Here is a 17900-nt window from a genome sequence, read left to right as displayed (position 1 = left end):
GACTGGCATCACTCCTACTTCAGGCCAGACAGGGAAGCAAATGAGTAAAGAATTGAAGACTGGGCAGAGTAGATGTGGGGACTGGATTCATATCAAAACCTTGTAAAAAAATCTCCATACAGATATGTCCTGCGTGTTCAAAATAAAATTTTAGGGTGGCATTCAACTACTGTATCCTGTCAGCACAAGGATTTCTGTTTGTGCAATTGGACTTCCCCCTTTCTTCCCCCTGCACATGTCCCACGCCCTCCTCAAATTTGCACTGGGGGGGGCAACTCCTGGAACTGTTTTAGGGGGTGCAGAACCAGGAGAAAGTGAGAATTGTGCAAGGGATGTTCCTTACACTGATGGAACAGGACTTTAGTGCTACATTGAGTTCTACCCTTAGAAACTCATCCTGTCCACAACAGAAGCAACTCTCTGTTGCTCTGAGCCAGTTTCATAAAAAAGAAGAAGCAAGGGGGTCTTTAGGCTTCAGCAAAGATCTAAGAGATGCAACTTCCCTTGGGTCTCTACTGTGTTCTTATGCTAAGGGCCACATGCAGTTCACTTCTGCATATACTTCATGGACCCGAGCATAAATCTCAGGCGAAAGGAGTCTGAGCATGGGCAAACAGTCATCAGCTCTGGAAGCAGCTGGCAATCTAAAAAATTGGACTGTGCCAGTATGTATCTGAGCATCCCTCTGAGATGCCTTTAGTTGTTGCCAGCTGTGCCAATGGTCAGTGCTGCCTTCCAGCTGAGAGAATAAATCTGAACTGAACGGGAGATTTGGGGAAGAGATAATGGTTTGGAAGGAGATAGATGGTACATTCCCAAGCAACACCAGCATGGAGAGAAGGAAAGAAGGGCAGGGAGAGGGATATGCTGGGAGAACAAAAAAAAAACCCTCAAAACTGATTTAGCCCTCCAATGTAAAAAAGAAAGAGAAAAAGTGCACTTTGCTAAGTCATATATTGGTGTCAAACTGATCCCTAACAATGTAATGAATGAGATCCAATAGATAAGTATTATTGCTTCAAATTGAAATATTAAAATGTAGCAGGGATTAAGGTTTGTTGTGTATAGTAGGGCATACCCACCAAGATTTATCTGATGAAAATAGGACATCCCTTTCCATAATGATAATTTTACTATTTATACCCCACACATCTTACTGGGTTGCCCCAATCTCTCTGGGCAGCCTCCAACATATAAATAATAATAATAAAACATTATACATTAAAAAACTTCCCTATACTGCCCAATCTCTCTAGGCAGCCTCCAACATATAAATAATAATAATAAAACATTATACATTAAAAAACCTCCCTATACAGGATTGCCTTCAGACAGCTTGGGGGTCGGATAACTCCATACCCTCCAACATTTCTCCAATGAAAAAGGGACATTCTAAGGAAAAGTGGGACATTCTGGGATCAAATCAGAAACCAGGATGGCTTCTCTAAATCAGGGACATCCCTGGAAAATAGGGACACTTGGAGGGTCTGGTAGGGATGCCATTAGTCACAGTGATTCCCCTCCCCCACAAAAAATTACATATCTATCCTACTTTTTCTCCAAGGAGCTAAAGGATCCATAAATGCTTCTCTCCCCCTCCCCATTTTATCCTCACAGCAACCTTGATGCCTAAGAGACATCAGCTACCCCAAGGTCACACACTGACCTTCCTAGCTAAGTGGGGACTGCAGCCCTCAGGATGAAATGGATTTCCTACCTTTGGTCTAGACATTATAAGCATACTTTGGTGGCGGGGGGGGGGGGGGGAAAGGCTCATAGTTAAGTCTGCCTGGGTGAATGCCGGTCTTTGAGTTTCTGCAAAAGACCTAAGGGGGATTGATGGTTGCAACATTTATCTTGATTTGTTACAGTGGGGTTTGGACTGACTGTGCTGATGTGATATTCCATTATCAAAAGTGACTAGGGAAGAGAGAGCAAGCCTCCCTGAGAAAGAATGGGCCTCCACATCATGACTCAGCAGTCCCATTTCCATTTATTTAAGATGATGGTGGAGGAGGTTTGATTATTGTGGGGGACAAAGTAGATTTTCCAGATAAAGTTAAGCCCCACCCCACCCCCAGGCCTGGGTAGTCAGAAAAGCAGAGAAGAAGCTAACAAAGAGATACATGCAGTTATGTTTCTGTGGATGTGTTTGGAAAAGATTCCCCTTATTCTGTTATTGACTAAAGATCTCGTGTTGTGTTTTAAACATAAACCAGACTGAAGGAAAAACAGTGGCTTACATGGCTATTTTCCATTTCAGCCTTCCACATGATTCAGCTTACTTTCTCAACTCCCAACCCCCAATCATCCTGGCTTTTCATTAAAAAAGAAAGAAATACAGAGTATTCATTACACCAGCACTGAGTTTCCTAGCTCAAGAAACTGAGCACCATGCCACAGTACTCAAATAACAGAAGGGAGCTAGAGGGAGCCCACCAACTCCTTATCTGTTTTGCAATGGATAGGCTCCTGCCAGTGTGTTTGCACCACACTGACCTCACCACCAGCTCCCACACTCCGTCCTGTTGTGCAGCAGCTGGAGAACAAGTGAGCAGTGGCCACCCATTCCTGCCAGTGGCACTTCCTGGCAAGGCCCAGAAACACAAGCAGCAACCAGCTCCCAAACATTTTGAATAAAGTTTTCCTCCTCACCCCTAAGGGAAAAGCTGAAAAGCACCCCTGGCATTTTCACAGGTGGAGATTATTTTGAGAAAATGTGGCTGGGGATGCAGACTTCAGCCTAGCATAGTCTGAATTAGCAGCGAGAGCTTCTGGGAAGCCACAAGGTGGTGCTAGGGCCATTAGTGCACCCAACTGGAGCAGACAGTCTGGCTACATAAGGGCAGGTAGGTTTGAGGGCTGCTGGCATGGAAGCTTCCCACACGCTCGGGCCATTTTTGGTGATGATGTTTGCAGACCAGCAGCACCACAACTGCACTCATGCCAGATGCAAAGAGATACACGGATGCTGTTCCTTTGATGGCGGTAGAATAGGCTTCCTCAAACTCAGCCCTCCAGATGTTTTTGAGACTACAATTCCCATCCCTGACCACTGGTCCTGCTAGCTAGGGATCATGGGAGTTGTAGGCCAAAAACATCTGGAGGGCCGAGTTTGAGGAAGCCTGCGGTAGAAGGAATATCAGCAGATTCAGATTTTATTATTTTATTTGTTTTACAGCCATATATAGCATATAATAAACAGCAGTATCCAGGTAGTGATCAAGGCTGGCGCGTCCATTTAGGCGAACTAGGCGCCAAAATGGAGGGGGCGCTGGCCAGCCTGCCGGGGGGGGGGGGTAGGAAGCCTGCTCTTGTGAGAGGCGGTGGCAGGATGAGTGCCACGAAAGGAGGGTTTTCGGGGTGCTGATCCTGTTGCCACCTCTCGCAGGGGCGGGGGGCCGCATCTCCCTTCTCCCCGGCTCACTGTGGGGCGGGGGGAGGGAAAGTGGGCCAGACGGAGCCCCCCCTCCCTCGCCGCTCACCCCAAAGCAAGCTGGCAGTGAGGGAGGGCTCCGTCTGGGCCACTTTTCCTCCCCCCGCCCCACAGTGAACCGGGGAGAAGGGAGACGCGGCCGCCCGACCCTGCGAGAGGTGGCGACAGGATCAGGGCCCCGAAAGCGCTCCTTTTGGGGCACTCATCCCGCCTCCTCCTCTCGCAAGAGCAGGCTTCCCCCCCCTTTTCTCCCTTCTTTCTTTCTTTCTTTCTTTCTTTCTTTCTTTCTTTCTTTCTTTCTTTCTTTCTCTACCCACCCTTTCCTTCCTTCCTTTCTTCTCTCTTCCCTCCCTCCCTCTCTCTCGCTATTTCCCTCTCACCCCCTGGGGGGCGCCAGAAGGTGATCTGCCTAGGGCGCAAAAAACCCTAGCACCGGCACATACAGAAAACAGCATGTCTGAGCAGCCATGTGCAAGGGACGAAGGCTTGAGCCATGCCTTAGAAAAGGTCTGTGTAAACACTTCAGTGAGCATCTGAAACAAAGTAACAATGCTCCTTGCTGAATAGAAAGAGGCAAGGCGTTCCACCAGCTAGCGCAGCAACACCAAATGTCCTCTGTTTCATAGAAGCAAGGCGAACATCAGATGGCATCCTTAATTGGGCCTCTCGGGCTTGAAGATAAAGATCAGGCAGGTATATATGGAGAAAGGCAGTCTCTCAAATAAGCTGGTCCCAAGCTGTTCAGGGCCTTGTATAGTAAGTATAGTATAGTAAGCTTAAAACAGAAATACAATACTGTGATGAAGTGTCTGTCTCAGTCTGTTGATGGGCAGGGGTGGACTTTGGTAATCATTTGTAATAGGGTGCCCTATGCAAGGCCAAAATTAGGTGCCTCCAAAGGGACCTTTTCAATTATGAATCTTCTTAATTTTGCATGTTGGCTCAGTGGCCTGTGCAGGGGAACCACCTAAAGGTAAAGGTAAAGGGACCCCTGACCATTAGGTCCAGTCGTGACCGACTCTGGGGTTGCGCGCTCATCTCGCATTATTGGCCAAGGGAGCCGGCGTACAGCTTCCAGGTCATGTGGCCAGCATGACTAAGCCACTTCTGTTGAACCAGAGCAGCACATGGAAATGCCGTTTACCTTCCCGCTGTAGCGGTTCCTATTTATCTACTTGCACTTTGAGGTGCTTTCGAACTGCTAGGTTGGCAGGACCTTGGACCGAGCAACGGGAGCTCACCCTGCCACAGGGATTCGAACCGCTGACCTTCTGATCAGCAAGCCCTAGACTCAGTGGTCTGTGCAGGGGAACCACCTACACCACCCTAAATCTGCTGCTGTGACGGCCCCTCCTGCTCTGCCATCTTAGGGTTTTAGTATTGGTGCTGCTGCTGCTGCTGCTGGATTTATGCTGAACAACTCTTCAAATTGAGGGTATATTCAGATAGAGGACTGTCCTCTGTAAAGTAGGTCAGATGGCCACCTTTGGTCTCATTTTAGGACTTCTGCATTCTCAGGAGTATCAAACCCACCTCCATTCTGCATCTCTTTTTGCCTGCAGGTATCAGGACATTTGCCAGTGGTGTGCTGTGTGGTGTAGTGCAGGGCAGGGGGCTGATGACTGTTAGATTCCCAGAAAGGAAGCAGGCAAGGTCAGATGCTCCCACCTCTGCCCTTTGGACTGGTTAATGCAGACGTCAGGGCTTGTGCATCTGCAATCCTCCCAGCTCTATGCAAACATTGACTCCCGCAGGTTTCCATCCTTCTGCCCATGAACCCAGCTGTGCCCAAGGCCAACATACCTTTGCTGCAGCCCTGGTGGAGGACTCTACAGAGTTGGGCGTCGAACATTCCAGGTTCACGTGCCCTGAAAGAAAGAGCATTGCGAGAAAGAGCGTGCCAGCTCCCTGTGAGTTGATTGTTGACTGTGCAGAGCATGCAGCTTTGTGCTCTGCTCTGTGTATTTACTGACACCTGCTATGAAAAGAGCACCACTGTGGCCTGGGACAGAGCCAGCGCCATCTGACAGATCACCAGATGCAAGAAACAGATGTAGGGGATGAGGAGGAGGAGGACCTGATTTGCCCTGAAGACCAGACAATGGCAGGAACACCCCACCCCAAAAGAAGGATCGATTTGGTAGCTGACATTAAACGTTTGAGGGTTGCAGATTTTCATATCTTGCCACCTCCCCAATGTTGTTGTTGTTGTTTAGTCGTTTAGTCGTGTCCGACTCTTCGTGACCATGGACAAGAGCACGCCAGGCACTCCTGTCTTGCACTGCCTCCCGCAGTTTGGTCAAACTCATGTTCGTAGCTTCGAGAACACTGTCCAACCATCTCGTCCTCTGTCGTCCCCTTCTCCTTGTGCCCTCCATCTTTCCCAACATCAGGGTCTTTTCCAAGGATTCTTCTCTTCTCATGAGGTGGCCAAAGTATTGGAGCCTCAGCTTCACGATCTGTCCTTCCAGGGAGCACTCAGGGCTGATTTCCTTCAGAATGGATAGGTTTGATCTTCTTGCAGTCCATGGGACTCTCAAGAGTCTCCTCCAGCACCATAATTCAAAAGCATCAATTCTTCGGCGATCAGCCTCCCCAATAACTTGCATAAAATGGTTGGTCTGTGGAGCCTTTTACTCTAGGGCACAGATAACTAACCTGTTGTTGGGCTTTATCTCCCATTGTCCCTGACCACTGGGCATGCCAGCTGAGTGATGGGAGTTGCATTCCACAACATCTGTAGAACCCACGTTGGCTACCATGGCAGGGAGGGACACGGGTTCTCCGTCCCTGGTCTAGGGAGTGCAAAGGACAGGCACAGAAGGTCCCCTCTGCCTAACTACTGTGTGGAAGCTCCATAAACAAAATGCCGGGAGGAGCCCTTGGTTTATCTCTCCGATTCTAATAGGATTTTACTGTTCTACTTGATTGTTTATTGTTGGTATTTTAGTGATTTCAAACTGCTGTGCAAGACAGAAAAGTGGCGCCTAAGCTTTTGAAAGAAACAACCCTGTTTCTAGCAGTGTGGAGGCATAAATGCTTTTGGGAAGCCCATAAGCAGGGCAATACAACCCCAGTCCTCCCTTATTGTTTGGGGGGGGGGAATAGCAGACACACAGGCCACCATCTTTGAACTGAACATCCCTCAACACTACCCATGCTGGAAGAAAACACTTGAGGAAGGTGGATACTCCAAGCATGGGGAGGAGCTGAGCACAGATCGCAAGCCAACAGGTTCCATTCAATGTGTGGTTTGCAGTTGTATCAATAAATAGGAGGAGATCCTAACAATGGCCACTGCAGTCATGGCTGCCTATAGGCCCAATTAAAATTGCTGGTGTTGACCTATAATGCCTTCCATGGCTCAGGGGGACCTCAACACCTTAAGGACTGCCCCTCTCTATACAAACCAACCCAAACCTTGAGGCCCTTCTCTATGTCCCCACTCCCTGAGAAGTTTGGAGGGTGGTAAGACAAGAACGGGGACGCAGGTGGCCCTGTGGTTAAACCACAGAGCTAGGGCTTGCTGATCAGAAGGTCGGCGGTTCGAATCCCTGCGACGGGGTGAGCTCCCATTGCTCGGTCCCAGCTCCTGCCAACCTAGCAGTTCGAAAGCACGTCAAAGTGCAAGTAGATAAAACTGGACCGCTACAGCGGGAAGGTAAACGGCGTTTCCGTGTGCTGCTCTGGTTTGCCAGAAGCAGCTTTGTCATGCTGGCCACATGACCTGGAAGCTGTACGCTGGCTCCCTCGGTCAATAATGCGAGATGAGCACGCAACCCCAGAGTCGGTCATGACTGGACCTAATGGTCAGGGGTCCCTTTACCTTTATATCTACAAACACACCCCTTTCCCCCATCCAGGCAAGCAAAAGGGCATGATCAGGTTTCAAGGACACATTCCAGTCAATCAAAAACACTTGGGGCTGAAGCAAGGTGAATGAGAGAGGGGCAGCAAGCCAAGGATTTGACCCCCTGGCTTGAGGGTCCCTGGTTCTGCCTTAAGGGAAGCTGCTTTCAGCACAATTATCCACTTCCTGCCCAGTGCAAAAAATAATAGCTTTAGGGAGGTGCTTTTCATCAGGGCAGAGGAAAAGAGTTAACCCTCCTATCCAGCCCCACTGTGATCCAAATCCAGACGGAGAGGAGACTGACCCAATGCAAAAGTGGACAGGGGTCTCCTCCTCCTGTAATACCGTAGTTATGAGGAAGTGGGGATTTCAACAGGTATAGCTTGTCGTGCAAATCACACCTGCTGAAATCTACACAACTGTTAAAGGTCCTCTTTAGCTGAGAGTGACAGTGAGCAGTCCATGTAGAACAGGCATCCCCAAACTACAGCCCTCCAGATGTTTTGGCCTACAACTCCCATGATCCCTAGCTAAGAGGACCAGTGGTCAGGGATGATGGGAATTGTAATCTAAAACATCTGGAGGGCTGAGGTTTGGGGATGCCTGATGTAGAAACACACATTCTAAACCAGGGGTCCCCAAACTAAGGCCCGGGAGCCGGATGCGGCCCAATCGCCTTCTAAATCGGTCCCGCGGATGGTTCGGGAATCAGCGTGTTTTTACATGAGTAGACTGTGTCCTTTTATTTAAAATGCATCTCTGGGTTATTTGTGGGGCATAGGAATTTGTTCATTCCCCCCCCCAAAAATATAGTCCGGCCCCCCACAAGGTCTGAGGGACAGTGGACTGGCCCACGGCTGAAAAGGTTTGCTCATCCCTGTTCTAAACCTTTCAAGTGAGAAATTCTTTCTGCAGGGGAGGCAGGAGGGGCAGCATGAGAAAAAGTTGTGTTCCACTGAGAAGCTTTGGACGAGCTTGATGTCTGGCAAGGGAAACTCGGTTGGGGAGGTAGGTTTGTAGCCTGCAGAATCCCAGCCAGAGGCTTTCCCCTTCACAGTCCATGCCAAGTAAGTGAGGCAAGAGGAGGGAATGAGACAAACTAGCCTTCCCCCTTCTCTTGTCGCTGATGTGGCAAATCTGGAACTGCAATGAGCCTCTGGGGAGAGAGGCTGTTTTGTAATGCAAGAACTGTGTGTTGTCTCCTCCCCTCTCCTCTCCTGGCCATCTCTGCAGCATTTGCAAAGGGAGGAGAAGTGGGCGGCAATGTGTGGGCTGTCTGCTCTGGAAAGTGTGACAGCAAGTAGGTGCTGCTGGGAGGAGGTGAGAGTGCTGCCTTTGCACCAGGTCCCAAAATGGTCCCTAACAACTTCTCCGCCTAAGTGTCAGAAGAAGAAGCTGGATATTTTTAGGCTTAGGGACACCAGAAATGCCAGATTCACTGGGAATGAGAGGCCATAGGTCAGTGGTAGAGCATCTGCCTTGCATGCAGAATGTCCTCACTTCAATCCCTGGCATCTCCTGATAGGGCTGGGGAAAGACTCCTGTCTGAAGACCGGGGGGGGGCTGCTGCCCATCAATGTAGACAGGTGGATCAGTGGTCTGGCTCAGTAAAAGGCTGCTTCCTATGGGTATTACTGTGCTCTCCTCCCCCAAGCTGTGAGATCTTCAAGGTGGGCCTTACACGCCCAGTGCTACAAGTCACGATGGCTATATTTCCTCCTCCAGGATCAGGCAGAATATGCTGATTTATATGCATTGTGGGGGATAAGGCTATCTGTGGCTACTGGCCAGAATGGCTATTTTCTACCTCTACTGTTGGAGGGAGAATATCTCTAAATACCCATTGCTTGGAATCAAAAGGGAGGAGAGTGATGCTGCACTCATGTCCTGCTTGTGGACTTCCCAAAGGCCACTCTGAGAATGCAGATGCTGGACTAGATGGGCTATTGGCCTGACCCAGAAGGGCTTGCCTAATGTTCTTTATCTATTTGCAAATCCACAAGAACTATGCAGGTGCAATTGGGGAGGCCTTTTTAGCAAGTCATCAGTCTAAAGTTGGTTAATGCTTCAATGATATAATTTCACCAGGTATTTCAGCAGCATGAAGAATAGCAATACACAGAAATAAGAGGGAGGGGGAAGCATATTGCAATAATCAAATCTGAGATTTACCAGAGCATGGATAATGTATAATGACCAAGTCGTATCTGTGCAAAAGGGGCCGCATCTGGTAAGCCAGGTGGAGTTGGATAAAAGCACTTCTACCAACTGAGGCCACCTGAGTCTCCAGTTACAGTGTTGAATTCAGCAGCACCCACAAGCTGCAGACCTTTTATTTCCAAGGGAATGCAGCCTCACCCAGAGCAAGCCATCTCCCCACTCTTGGGGGGTGGGGGTAACCTTGAATTACACAATGATTTTCTTCACTCATCCCCAAAATTCTGGGAATTCTGGTGCTTGGGGACAAATTCCAAATCATGGGCGTAGCCAGGGGATGGAGGGAGCAGATGCCCCCCTCCAAATTGAAATACTTAACTAACTTAACTAACTGACCAATCCCGTCGGTTCTCCCAACAAAGTCCTGCTTCCCCCAACAAAAATCCTGGCTATGCCCATGTTCCAGATAGTTCTCCTTTACTCCCATTCTTAGACCACCCATGGTTTCTTGACCCATCTAAATACAGTCAATATAAGGGATGGGAGGAAAAGGGTTTAGCTCTATGCAGGATTTGTTCCACAGAAGGAAACCTCTCACTTTCTAACAGTTAGAAGACCTATTGACCCATGTAATAAGTCCAGATTTTTGCAGTTACTTACCTTAACAGAGTTGAAGTATTATTTAGGGTTTGTTGTTGTTATTAATATATTGTGTTGGCTTTTCCTTTTTAGATTTTATAGTGTTTTATGTGGAAATTATTCAATCATGGTTGAATAAATATTTTATTTATTGTTTATTGCTACTTTTGTTATGTTTGTAACTATGAAAATCTTTTCTGCCTTGAGCATGGTTTTAACTATGGAAATGCGGCATACAAATTCAATGATGACGACGATGAAAAACTTGGGTCATGTCCATTCCAGGTGGGTGAGGGAATCAGTTATTCATTGATCATCAGGACTGGGACAAGAGCTCAGTGTGGGAAGCAGATATAGGGGAAATGAGGGAACTAGAAGGCAATGTGGTGGTGCTCAAGTGTGCAATGAGGACCCACCATCCACTTATGGATTGTTCATCCTCATCAAAGCCATGGCTTGGAGGATCATCTCAGCTGAGAAACTGCAGCATTAACTGAGCTTTCAAGCTCTGCCTCCCAGCTCTGTAACATTCTATTGAGCCAGAATTTAGGGAAACTTCTAGCCTTAGCATGTCAAGTAGAGATATATTTATGAATATTATTGTTGCTGAGTTTTGAAAATACCGAGGGCCATTTTTAATCATTCTACACGCCTTCTTGTCATGCAAGCATCTTGCAACACTGTAGACATTAATGAATTCCAGCTGGCTAGTATCTAGCTGATCTCTGTCTTTTTCAGGCATCTCGCAATTTATTTGTTGCTGCCTAATCAGGATGGGTGCTGAGCTCCTACTTTCCTTGCATACACCTTAGCTTGCACTATGGACAAAGAGATGAGGCAGATTCACATTGCATTTTTGAGGAAATGAAGGTCTAATCAGCAGCACTGAACTAACATTGTAAAAAGGGAGAAGAATCTTGAGTACAACATGGCTCTTTCCCCACAAATGTACCCTAGGTAGGCAAGAGATTATGGCGGTTGTTTACTGATATGCAGAAAGATAAGGGGTGCACTGAAGGACACAGTGGAGGTAGACTGTGACACCAGGGTTTGGGGAAAGTTGTAGGCACACTCCCTCTCAACCATGAACAGGGCTGCTGCATGTTTTCTTTCCTCCATATAACTTAATGGGAGTCATGGAGAACCAGACCTGATCTTCTTGCATAGTCTGTCCTTTCATCTGTATTCTGGGTTTTGTTCCTTAGTTCTGCTAGTACAAGGATGAGGTGCCTGTGGTCCTCCAAGCATTGCTGGACTACACTGCTCACCATCCCTTACCACTGGTCATGCTGGCTGGGGTCAATGGGAGTTGGCGTCCAACAACACCTGAAGAACCACAGATTTTCCAGCCCTGTGCTAGAGCAGGACGGAATCTTGGAAGCTGATGCTTATGTGCAGGGGTGCCAAATGGAATAAAATATTGGAGGGCAGGTAAGCCCCATCCCACATAATCGATCACATGATGTGGTGCACACACACCATTTGAATGGTAATGCTGATTAACTTTTAGGGGGTCCAGGCCCTTCAAATAATTTATTGGGGGGGGGCTGAAGGGACCTTGACCCCTAGGAGTTGGCTCCTATGTTTATGTATAAATGCACACAATCTATATGTTATTTTGCTAATTTCATGGCAGTTTCCCCTCTCCCAACAGAACTAAACACTCTAGGTGCAATATTTTTAAAAGATTCTCTGTACAGCTTCTTATGCCTGCATGGATCTCGGAAAAACAGAAGCTACTGAGTCAGACCATTGATCTATCTGAGTTGATATTGTCATCATGGGGCAGCACCAGCTCTCCAGCGTTTCAGGCAGATGTCTCCCCCAGCCATGCCCATCACATTTCCCTGCTTGTTGTGTTTTGTTCACAGAATCATAGAAGCACAGAATTGTAGAGTTGCAAGAGACGCCAAGGGTCCTATACTCCACCCCCTGCAATGATGTGGTGGTTTTTATTAATTGCTATTGGTTTTTATTGATTTGATGCTGTATCGTATGGTTTTGTGCTAGTAAATATTGTACTGACAGTTTTAATGGTTAAATGATTGTATTTGTATTGGTTTGCTTTTCATTTGTGAACCGCCTAGAGGACACACTTAATCAGGTGCTATGTAAGTGGCATACATACCTGGAGATGTGGAGACTTAACCTGGTACCTTTTGCACGCAAAGCATGTGCTCTGCCATGAAGCTACAGCCCTTCCCCAAGGCCCCATTGTGGGATATGGTGCTGGTGAGCACTGAGAGATCCAGCATAATAAGAGCTGGAGTCTTTCCTTTCTTTTCTTCCTTGAACATTCATTGTTCCTATACATTGCTCCCAAGAACTGAGCAACTGAAAAGGGAAATGGAAAAAGCAGAGTGCTGGATGTGAATGCTTATTCATTGGACATGGATGTGGAATCAAAGGAAGGACACTCTCAAAACCCATCAGCTGTAAGTTAAGTGCAAGGAAAACCTGGCTCTTCACCCAAGAGAATTTCACTGAAATTTTCTCACCCCTTAGATAATGTAATTTCTCTTCTCATCCACTGATAGAGAGTTGGAATGCAAGAATAAATTGTTGGTGTAGCACTACTTTTAACTGTGAAAAGGATAGAGAGCGAGCTGGCTATGGATCTCCCAGGGCACATCTTGTTTGGCCCTATGCCTGAGAGTGGGTGCTGGCAAAGAACAATCCCAGCATCTCTATTGCTATAGTCTACTGAAGGGTGATCCACTCAGGTGCACCTCCCACCAAACTCATCCTGCCCTTAGCCAGCCCCCACCTAACTACCCTCTTACTTACAACAAGCTTGTGGGTAGAACAGCTTCCTCTGCCACCGCCTCAGTGCTTGCCCTTGGAGACCTTAGCAGATAGAGACAAAACTAGAAAGAGATGGCTCTCTGCCTGTCATTGACTCTGGCACCACCTGCTGTTGGCTTCCCCGCCTTCTGCCCTACCAGTTCCAACAGGCACAAGCCACCACAACTATAACCAAAATATATAGAGACAGAGGGGATAAAGGTCTTTAAAGTATGCACACATTGGTAATAGATACTGCAGAGTTTTGCACAGTGGATATCAGGGGAGGGGAAAGCAATTGAAGAAGCACCGTCAAACGGGAGGGAGAGGCTGGAACGACAAATTGAGAAAGCTACTATAAATAGCAACTGGCTTCAGACCAATTTCACATGTGCTACTTAAAGTGTTTCTGAGCCTCCCTCTCCTTGTTGGAGTGCAGGTGTGAAAGATACAAGTGAAATTGAAAATGTTATTATATCAGGTTTTTAAATTGATTGTTGGTGCTAAGGAAGGTGGATTGACAAGCTCCTTCCTGCATTTTTTGCCTGTGTGTCACTCATGATCTGACGTGCTCTTTCTCTGCTAGGGCCCATAATTTTAAGGATGTGCTGGTTTTTTACCCACTCTTTTCATTGTAGGTTGCTGTTGTTTTGTTTTCTTAAACTATTTTAATTGTATTCTATCCAGGCTTGGGAATGATGTGCTAAAAGCACTCTTATTAAATAAATAGCAAATAACTCAAGTGCATTTTTAGGTCTACCCCCACCATTTCCCACCATAGGCATGTAGGGTGAATCTCCACACTCTGCATCACAGCCTTCCCAAGGGTTGTGCACTTGAAATATGGGACTTCCCTTCTCATCAGCTCCAGCCAGAATGTCCAGTGATGAAGGTTGGCGGGAATTGTAGTTCATCAACATCTGGAGGGCACCATCTTGGTCAAGGTCCCCCAATGAGAGGAGCAGCCCTTATGACTTATTCCTGATGTATCAGTTATATCAGGGGCAGTGGGCTAGAACCAAGACTGGGGCCTTTGGACCCATGGGTTGCTCATGACCTATTGGATTTGCAGACAGGGAGCCTGTGATGATCATCCTTGAATGGCAAGATGCAAAAGAGCACAGGGAGTCCTTGAATCTTTAATAGTTGTGTAGTAGAGCAAATTTCAGCAAGTATTTCTCGACAGGGGTTGGGGTGGGGGACAGGTCATGCTCCTTCTGGGGTAGCTTGCCCACCTTTGGTCCCTACCCTGCACTCCGCTCTCACCTGTGGTTCCTAGAAGCTGTCAGCATGCGACAGCAGCCACACCCCAGGAACGGCTTCGACTGGTCGGCTAAACCAGGTGAGGGGGTCAATGGGTCTCAGATCCTTGGTGGGTTAGGGACTTCCCCTGCATGCGAAGACGGGCTCTGGCAGATTGAGTGGACAAAACCAAGAGTAAGTCCGGTGGTCAAGAAGGCAATTTCTGCACATGCTGCAGAGAGGGAAGTGAGGGGTGGATGGGGCTTGCCCACCTGGGAATGTAGCCCATCTAGGAGAAGGAAAACTGATCCTAAACCTCCACTGCCTTGTGAGATATCTTCAGGAAAAGAAAAAGCTAAAGAGTAAACCCAAACACCTATGGCCTTCCATGGCGACTCCTGCAGTCAATCTGTTGCCAAATGTTTGCTCTGCTTTCCTTTGGACCCCATCAGTGAGGCCAAGAGGGGAGTCTTGTCGTCTGGGCAGCCCATGACCTCCATACACAGTTCCCAGGCTTGCATCCTGGGGAGGTCACTTCGGCGCTGCTAAAGCAGCATTTTTACTTCACCCCTGGATGGAGGGGCACTTCGTTGTCTCTCGAGACAGACGAGTGCCAACAACAACAATATATTGTCATGTAACCGTCAATGGGGGTGGGGGGTGGGGGGGAAGAGGAGGAAAAGAAACATTTTGCCAGAGAAACTCTGGCACAACACCAGGCCATATGTTTGCAACCTCAGGAAGACGCTACATAACAAAACAGTGAAAGGGGAGGCATGCGAGGGAGGAAAGCATTAGTAATGGCTGTGGGCTGGGACTCAGGGAACACTTGTGTGCATCATAGCTGACTCAGATGCAGACAGGCTGGCCCGCAAGAGCCCTCCTGAGCAATCACGTTATCTCTCTCGGGGGCTGGGGGTGGAGTTGGGCATCTCACTACCGGGTCAGAGTGCATTTGCACTGGGTTTCTTTAGCACACTTCAACACATTTAAAAGAGGCTTTCAGTTCAGAGTCCTTCCAAATAGCTGTGGGGGTGGGAGGAGTAGAAGAGGGTGGATATTGTCAGAAATATCCAAATAAAGCTCCCAGGCTGTGCACTGTTCTACTGTCTCACATTACCTTTGCATATCTGTGAAGTTAACGTTTCAGACAGCGAGACGGCAATCTAGTCATGCTATCTGTGGCTGATGGGAGTAGCAGTCCAGCAGGGGTGCCAACTTGAATGAAATATTGGGGGGGGGCTGGTATGCCCTGCAATTGGAGCTTGTATGGTACTCCAGATTAATTTTCAATCCCTAGACCAATAAAGTGTTTCATGGAAAGGAGGCTTCTGTGCAGCTCTCCTCAGCTTTGTGGTTTTGCTCTGCATGGTGAGGGCAGGTGTGTTCCATTTCCTAATCTCTCTGTGTTCATACACACACATCTGTAAGCAACTGTCAACAACAGCTGTCATCAGATAAGGTTCACAGCACAATCCTATACAGGAGTAAGCCTCACTGAATGCAATAAGACAGGGATCCCCAAACTAAGGCCTGGGGGCCAGATGCGGCCCAATCGCCTTCTCAATCTGGCCCGTGGATGGTCTGGGAATCAGCATGTTTTTACATGAGTAGAATGTGTTCTTTTATTTAAAATGCATCTCTGGGTTATTTGTGGGGCATAGCAATTCGTTCATATTTTTTTTCCAAAATACCGTGTTTTCCCTTTTTTAAGACGTAGTCAGAAAGTAAGCCATGGCAGCATTTTTTAGCATTAGTGAGATCTAAGACACCCCCCGAAAATAAGACATACCTCCATGCGAGACCACCGAGTGCCCCAGCCAGCCAGAGGGGCCTGGAACCGGCTGCTGTTGCTGCAGAGAACGCATGGAGCGCCCTGCAGCGCCTGGCCTCTTCTTTTCTTTTCTTTTTTTTGGGCTGCCCGAGGCCTGCCGCCCCGCCACCGGAACCGGCGGCTGCAGAGCGGAGCGCTCCGAAGCGCCGAGCGCTCGGAGCGCCCTGCAGCGCCTGGCCTCTTCTTTTTTGGGGGGGGAGGAGCTGCCCGAGGCCTGCCGCCCCGCCGCTGTAACCGGCGGCTGCAGAGCGGAGCACTCCGAAGCGCCGAGCGCTCGGAGCGCCCTGCAGCGCCTGGCCTCTTCTTTTGGGGGGAGAGCTGCCCGAGGCCTGCCCCCCGCCACCGGAAGCGGTGACTGCAGGGCGGAGCGCTCCGAAGCGCCGAGCGCTCGGAGCGCCCTGCAGCGCCTGGCCCATTCTTTTGGGGGGAGAGCTGCGCGAGGCCTGCCCCCCGCCGCCGGAAGCGGCGGCTGCAGAGCGGAGCGCTCCGAAGCGCCGAGCACTCGGAGCGCCCTGCAGCGCCTGGCCTCTTCTTTTGGGGGGAGAGCTGCCCGAGGCCTGCCCCCCGCCGCCGGAACCGGCGGTCTGCAGCGCCGAGCGCCCGGAGCGCCCAGCAGTGCTGGGCGGAGCGCCGAGCCAGCAGCCTGCCGCCTCGGTGCCGCGCAGAGCGCCCAGCAGCACCCCGAACCAGTGGCCTGGCCCCTCCGAGGAGGCCTTAAGGTACCGTACAAGACATCCCCTGAAAATAAGACACCGTGTTCTTTTTTGAGTAAAAAAAGTTATAAGACGGTGTCTTAAAAAAGGGGAAACACGGTATAGTCCGGCCCCCCACAAGGTCTGAGGGACAGTGGACCGGCCCCCTGCTGAAAAAGTTTGCTGACCCCTGCAATAAGAGTTACTTCTGCGTAGACTTGGTTAGGATTGCTTGTGCTTGTTGGCGGCCTTGCCTACATAAAGGCAGCCCTGTGGAATTACCGGTAGGTCAAAGGCCAGTCAAGTCCAGCCTCTTTTTCTCACAGGTGGCCAGCCAGGTGCCTATTTGGGAACCCCACAAGCAGGACTGAAGTGCAATGACCCCCTTCCTACAGGTGATTCTCAGCCACTGATATTCAGAGGCATCCTACCTCTGGATGTTGGAATTGCAACATAGTAGCCATATGAAATTACTTGGTAACACTTGTATACCATGTAACTTTGTGTTTAATTGAGTGGCTGTGCAAATTTCCCTTTTGTTCTCTGTAAAATTAAATTTCTACAGTAAGGCAAGGGAACATGTGTCCTTCTAATGTTTCTGGACTGCAACTCCAGGAAAAGGCCCATCTGTCTGTGGGATACTAGTTTCCATGGGATGTTAGTCTCCTACTACAATGAGAAGCCATGAGTGGCTCCATGGGAGTTTTATGTCTCAAATGTTGAGTGACGTCCCATGTTTTTCCCTGCTATAAAGTCCACTGAAATTGGTTGCATTGTAACCCACCCTGGGGCTACATGATGCAGGGCTGGCTAAAAATCTGATAAATAAATAAATTCACTTTCTAAAGTCTTTTAGTGCCTGTCTCATCATGTAGCTCTTCCATAATCTCTGTGAATTGTGCACACCCTCATGGAGGCTTGGGGCACTTCAGGCCATATCCATGCTGTCTATCTCTGCAGCTCTTAGCAGTTATTCCGAATCATAGAAGCCAACTCCAAGGGGTCAAGGAGTCTCTCCCCCCCCCCCCAATTTATGGACATTGTCATTCAAATGTTGCATGTGCATCACGTCATGTGATCGATTATGGGGTGCAGAGCTTACCTTCCCCCCCATATTTTATTCAAGTTGCCCCCCCTGCTCCCAATCACGTCCCAGGTCCACGGACAGTGGGCGGAGCTAAGGGCCAAGCTACAGCCGGGCGAGTTTTTGCCAGGTCAAGGGGATGATCCTCGATTTTTGGATGGGACTGAGAATTAGGCAGGTGG

General features: G+C 48.7%; 1 protein-coding gene across 1 annotated transcript in view; it reads right to left on the bottom strand.

Annotated features, from left to right (window-relative positions):
* Positions 1–17900, bottom strand: part of TESPA1 (thymocyte expressed, positive selection associated 1) — a 47430-nt gene that overhangs the window by 29217 nt on the left and 313 nt on the right. The window lies entirely within an intron of this gene.

Source organism: Zootoca vivipara, chromosome 2 (assembly GCF_965207765.1).
Source record: "Zootoca vivipara chromosome 2, rZooViv2.hap1.1, whole genome shotgun sequence".
NCBI lineage: Eukaryota > Metazoa > Chordata > Lepidosauria > Squamata > Lacertidae > Zootoca > Zootoca vivipara.
Note: the sequence above shows the minus strand (reverse complement) of the source record. Positions and strands in the feature narration are given on the sequence as shown.